Raw genomic sequence first — 6,730 nt, forward strand, 5'->3', positions numbered from 1 at the left:
AGGCAGTTTTAAACTATTTTTCTACAACTTTGTCCAATTTGTAATGAAATCCATGAGTCAGAACAGGATATAACACTCAGTTTTGTACTTATCTTGTAATTTTTAACATCTTGTTATAAAAAAACAACCAGAACTCCTGTAAAGAGCAGGACAAACATTTTTGTTAAGACACAATTTGGTTTTAAAGCTTCAGACTTGGAATAATTTGACTATAACCATGACCAAATGCATAGATATGTTGGGATAGCAGGATTTTTCTACTGGGAAATATTTATTTTGGAATATTTAATGATAATCTGATGTGTTGATGAGAGCAAGATATAAAGTCACTTTTTTCTGATAAGTAAATTAATTCAGTAAGTGTAATAGGTAATAGTTTATTCTGTTTCTTTAACTTGCAACATGGAATCCAAATATGAAATTGGATTATGCTATCCAGCAATATTTTGTTTTTGGTGGTACAACTTGTCATATCTGCTCAATCAGTTAAGTTCATCACATTTTCTTTTTCATTTTTGTGACCAAGCATTTAATGTTAAAAAAAATATTCTGTATGTTTTGTTTTGTTTTATCCTGGCATGCAAGTACAAAAGTGTCAGAAAATATCATTGGTTGATTTCTGCATTATTGTTTTTTTGGGGTAATGTGTGCTCAAAGATGAGACTTTCAGTGACAATTTCAATTATTTTCTAAATTTCAATTCATGACCATTTTATTTTGATACTGTACCTCAGTGCATTCTGTTAATGGTTTTCAGCTGACAAGGTGAAAAAATTATCTTAAAAAAACAAGCTAAAGATAAAAATCATCCAAAAAAAAAACAACCTATAGATAGATATTGGTTGTTGTTTTTTTTAGATGATTGTTTCTGGTTCCGAATGGAAGATTCTAGACATCATCAGCAGAGATTATAAGTATAGGGTGAATTGTTAAAACCACTCACTTCTATCTGTAGCCAAAGGCAGCGAGCAAACCAGCGACCAGCGAAGAAAGCAGAGCAAGGAATTGACCAAACTCAACAAACCTTCGACCGTCTTCCAGAACTGCAGTGCTGTTGAAGAATCTACTTCTGCAACCAAACAACTACTGCAGTTTTCACCTTTTATTTCTTTTCAACCACTGTTGAACAAAAGTTCTGCTGCCATGCCAATCAGGACCAATCCGAGGTGCAGAGGAGGACCAAATTACCGTGGGCCAAACCACCACCACGTGAACCCCGCCGGGCCCCAAAGCTCTTGTGGCGTCCCTCAGGCAGACACTAACTACCTGAACTTCCTGATAGAGCATAATCATCATATGAGCATTCAAATCCAGCAGCTCATCGCTGAGAACCAGCAGTTATCCCACGAGATGGTTCACTCTAAGGCCAGGATCCAGCACCTGGAAGAGATTCTGCTGGACAAAGAGAAGGAACTGGACGAGCAGAAAAAAGAAGTCCACACACAAAAGGGAGATCTCGAGCAGCAGAGAGAAGTCTCGGAGCAACAAAAGCAGTCGAACACTGTCAACGACCTGCAGGATGAAGTCCAATTGCAAGCTACCAATAAGGACCAAGAAAATGAGGAATCCAAAATGAAAGAAAGTCAGGAATTGGCAGAAAAGACAAACAGACTGGAGGAGAAGATTAGGCTGACTGAGAATGTCATCAGGTCCAAGACTGATCAGTTTGAAACTCTCCAGACACAGTTCCAAGAACTGCTCAGGAGCAAAAAAGAGACAGAAGACCTGCAGGAAGAGAACAACAAGCTGCAGAAAGAAAATCAGGCATTAGTAGAAAAGACTATTGAGTCTATTGAGTCTCTCCTAGCGGTCATCAAGCTCAGTACCGATCAGATTGAAACTCTCCAGACAGAGAACTCACAACTGGAGAATGTGCTCTTCCAAGAACAGCTCAGGAATAAAAGAGAGATAGAAGACCTGGAGGACCTTGATATCCAAGAGAAAAAGGGACGCTTCAAGTTTTTCAGAGGTCCCAAAGCTAGAAAAAACAATAAAAAAATAAGTGAAGAGGTGATCGAAGAGACAAACAAACAACAGGAGCGGGAGAAGAAAGCCAAGAGTAGGAGAAAGGGCTTCTGGAGTTGGCTCAAGTGCTGCTGCCCTTGAGCCTCCCATTTCCTCCATGTCCTCACGTCTTCAATCTGTGTCCTGTCATGTGTGTCCTGTCATGTGTGTCTTGTCATATGTGTCCTGTCATGTGTGTCCTGTCATGTGTTTCCTGTCATGTGCGTTCTGTCGTGTGTCCTGTCCATCTCCTCACCCCTTCTGCCTCCTTTCTCCTCACCTCTTCAACCTCTGTCACCCTCATCCTCTCTGTTTCTTCCCTTTCCTTCCATCTTTTCTTTTCTTTTCCTTTCCTTTCCTGTCCTGTGTGTCCTGTCATGTGCGTTCTGTCGTGTGTCCTGTCATGTGTGTCCTGTCATGTGTGTCCTGTCATGTGTGTCCTGTCATGTGCGTTCTGTCGTGTGTCCTGTGTCCTGTCATGTGTTTCCTGTCATGTGTGTCCTGTCATGTGTGTCCTGTCATGTGCGTTCTGTCGTGTGTCCTGTGTCCTGTCATGTGTTTCCTGTCATGTGTGTCCTGTCATGTGTGTCCTGTCCTGTGTCCTGTCATGTGTGTCCTGTCATGTGTGTCCTGTCCTGTGTGTCCTGTCATCTGTCCTGTGTCCTGTGACCCCGAGTTAGGCAGCATCCAAAGATATACACCTTGAATCTGCCTACAGACATGTCTCAGGTAAGAAAAATGTTCAACACAGAGATTTGCTCCATTGATGCAACATGTCAAACTAATGTGTAAAAATGTGCTTGTTTCATCATCTAACTTCAGAATGCAGACTCCACTTTCTGTCACCAACTGACCAGTGGTGCTGCAGTGTCGGCCGATGGCCTGTATCGGTCCGGTAACGGCTGCAGCACCATATCTGCTTCACAGCTACGAGGAGACATGTTTCAGGTAAAAACATACTATAGAGATTTGCACTTGTTTGACATATATAAAGTCAAGTCAGTTTAATACAACTGAACTAATGCCTGTTTTTTCTTTTCCACAGAAAAAGAACACTCACTACTGCCAAGCAAAATTCACTCTTCAATTGAAACTTTCACATATTTCTTGGTTTTTTTTCCCCTACTCAATGTTCTGGGGTTTTTTCCCCTGCTTGTGCGTTATAGTGAGTACATGTTTAAACAATGATGAAGATATAATAAAAAAAATGTGATCAAAATAACATTTCTGTGTATATGTTGAAAGTTGTTAAAATTAAAATGTATGTGTATGTGGAAATTTGAGTTTGACATGTATTTTTCATTACGATACCATGATGTGTATCTGTGTTTTTGCCAAAAATGTAACATTGTACTTCTTTGCTTATGTAGAAAGACAGAGACACTGTCCTATTTGATTAATTAGGGCACCTATTGTAATGAAACACTCACACCCAATACCTCCACAGGCTGCATGTCAGCCTGAAAATCAGTGAAACCTCTCAGCTTCACACAGCCTTTCCAATTGAAATTTTGACCAGGTGAGATCTTTCTGTCTCTGCCTTTCAAAATAAAAGCCTGCGACGGACCGGAAAATTTGCAATGCATACATGTAATTATAACATACACATACAAATTACATGTACTAACTTGAATTGAGGGAGCTCTGTAGTAGTTCATGGTTGATTAATTTAAAAATAACAACAATAATGTTGAATTTTACAGTATCAGTGCAGTGGGATTAAACTTGTTAAATTTAATTGTACAATGCCATGTTACAAGCAAAAGAACCTACACCTAAGTTATAACTTAGGTATACCTAAGTTATACCATTACACTTTTTGAAGGTAGTCACCTTTAACGACTAGCATTTCAAAAAGAACAAAACATACATAATACTACCATTGGAATGACTACTAATACTTGTATCCCAATTTAAAGTACTGAAAAGCAAAAAATGATTTTGACATTACCCATTTTGAGTAAGAATATCTCAGTAACTACAAATATAACCCTGCTGGTTTTTTGTACAGTGATAGAAGACAGATGAACTGTCTTGTAGAAAAATGTGGGGTCTCTGGTACCTGTCCCACACTGAGATTTTTGCCACCAAAAATAGCCAATTAAAAATCTCGTCCAACTTTGGGAGCTCATATTTTCCAAACTGAGGTACCTAGAAAGCTCCAATTTGCTAAGTTATCACACACGTTTGTGTAGAATGGAACCCAGGGGTGTTAGAACACTTCTGTGCAGTATTTCTAGTACTTTTAAGGTCCCAAACTCCACTCATGAGTAGGTATCTCTTAATTATTAGCATTTTTAGCAAGCCCCCATGGCCTGCAGAGTGTAGGGAAACACCTGGGGATGTTTGTGGGGCACTAGCTACATGCAGAGGACTTGTTTACCAACTTACAGCTCTCTGGTATGTCTAGAGGCTGAGAAATAACCACTTGAAGATGCAAAAAAACCCCGCTGGCGAGGCTTTTTATAGTCCAAATTCTGAAAATTTCAGACCCCCACAACTCAGAAACTATTTGAGCTACAGGCCTACAATTTTGCATAGAAAGTACTTTTGTGACTATCTAATGGCATACAAATTTAGGACTAATTTGAAAATGGTGCGGCAACCACCATCTGGTGAAACCACATGGAATGACCCAGACATTCTACAATCACATTGGGTCAGTCCTTCTGTGATTCAGACTGAGACCCCCCTCCTCCGGCCACTCAGTGATGAGTTGTACAGTCTGATGGGGGATGAAAGAGTTCCTGAGCCTGTTTGTGGAGCGGGTGATGGATGTTGTCCAGGATGAAGAGAATTTTCTCCAGGGTCCTTCTCTCTGCTGCTTAAATCAGTTTAATTTCATATGAGGGATTTTCTCTTTTAGATCTTTTAAACTATGTAATATAAGAACCAATATAGATTTAATCAAATATCTAATATGTGTTTTGGGACATTTACCAAACAATAACAGTAATAAATGGGAGATTTTTCAATACACTTTTATCCTGCATGCATTGTAAGTGGCACTATTTGAAACGTATTAATAATATAACATACTATGAGAAGTTTAGATGACATATAATAATTGATCATAATGCAGTTTATTAGAGGCCAAATTGTAATATGTACTCATGTATTGCAAAACATAGGTGAGCTCTTTCTTTACTGTCAATTATTACACTTCTCAGTTTTGATATATACTATTTGTTTGCGTGTACCGACATTGCGAAAACACTGCTTCTCTTGAAACATTTTTGAACCTTTACCACTCTGAAATGCAATGTTTTTCTTAATGCAAGTTCAGAAATATCTTGCAAGAGTTAACTGGCAGGAAAACACTGTATTTCACTTGATAAATGTCCAATTGTAGCGGCTCACATAACGGTTATTAGTACATCAGAACACTAACAAAAAAGTCCTGTTTTCTATAGAACACTGTGTAGTTTCATTTATTCAGATGCCATGACTGTTGTGCAATAGTGTTTCAAGGTTCAAGCAAGATATGGAACATTGCCCAGTGTTGCAACAGTAATCTGAAGCAGATGTCAGGTTGAAGGCCACAGTAAAAACAAATAATGGAATAAAGCATTCTTTAGGTGTTGGAAAAAGGCTAAGTCTTTATGAACAGTTTCAATAGTGGATAAGGGTCAGAATGTTAGTAAAGTAGCTCAGTAAAGTGCAATATACAACAATTAATGTTAGTTTGCTAACATCAGTCATGGCAGACCAGTAAAGTGTCATAGCCTGAGCAACAGTGTGTCTAACCGTGTATAAATTCAACGTTTGTTTTGCAAGATGAAGATTATTTCTTCTCTCTTACATAGTTTTCATTCCAAGAAGAAGATAGATTGTGATAATAATGTCCTGTTTCAGTTTGTACTCACATAGTTTAATTTTACTCAACTCTTCGAGACTTATATTCTTCTGTCATTGATGAACTCATTGTATTCAGCCTAGTTTTCATACAAAGCCCTGTTTTATTAATTTTATTTTTTACAAAGACAACAAGTAATACACACGTGGACAAAACTGTTGGTACCCCTCAGTTAAAGAAGGAAAAACCCACAATTCTCACTGAAATCACTTGAAACTCACAAAAGTAACAATAAATAAAAATTGATTGAAAATTAAATAATCAAAAACAGCCATTACTTTTGAATTGTTGATTAACATAATTATTTAAAAAAACAAACTAATGAAACAGGCCTGGACAAAAATGATGGTACCTCTATAAAAGATTGAAAACTATTTGACCAGAGTGACATGATTAACTCAGGTGTGTCATTTAATTGACATCACAGGTGTTTCCAAACTCATAATCAGTCAGTCTGCCTATTTAAAGGGAGACAAGTAGTCACCCTGCTGTTTGGTGAAAAGGTGTGTACCACACTGAACATGGACAACAGAAAGCGAAGGAGAGAATTGTCCCAGGACATCCGAAAAAAAAATGATAGACAAACATCTTAAAGGTAAAGGCTATAAGACCATCTCTAAACAGCTTGAAGTTCCTGTGACAACAGTGGCTCATATTATTCAGAAGTTCAAGACCCACGGGACAGTAGCCAACCTCCCTGGACGTGGCCGCAAGAGGAAAATTGATGACAAATTGAAGAGACGGATTGTTCGAATTGTATCCAAAGAGCCCAGAGCAACCTCCAAAGAAATTAAAGGTGAACTCCAAGGTCAAGGTACATCAGTGTCAGATCGCACCATTCGTCGTTGTTTGAGCCAAAGTGGACTTCAT

Source organism: Acanthochromis polyacanthus, chromosome 18 (genome assembly GCF_021347895.1).
Source record: "Acanthochromis polyacanthus isolate Apoly-LR-REF ecotype Palm Island chromosome 18, KAUST_Apoly_ChrSc, whole genome shotgun sequence".
Taxonomy (NCBI): Eukaryota; Metazoa; Chordata; class Actinopteri; family Pomacentridae; genus Acanthochromis; species Acanthochromis polyacanthus.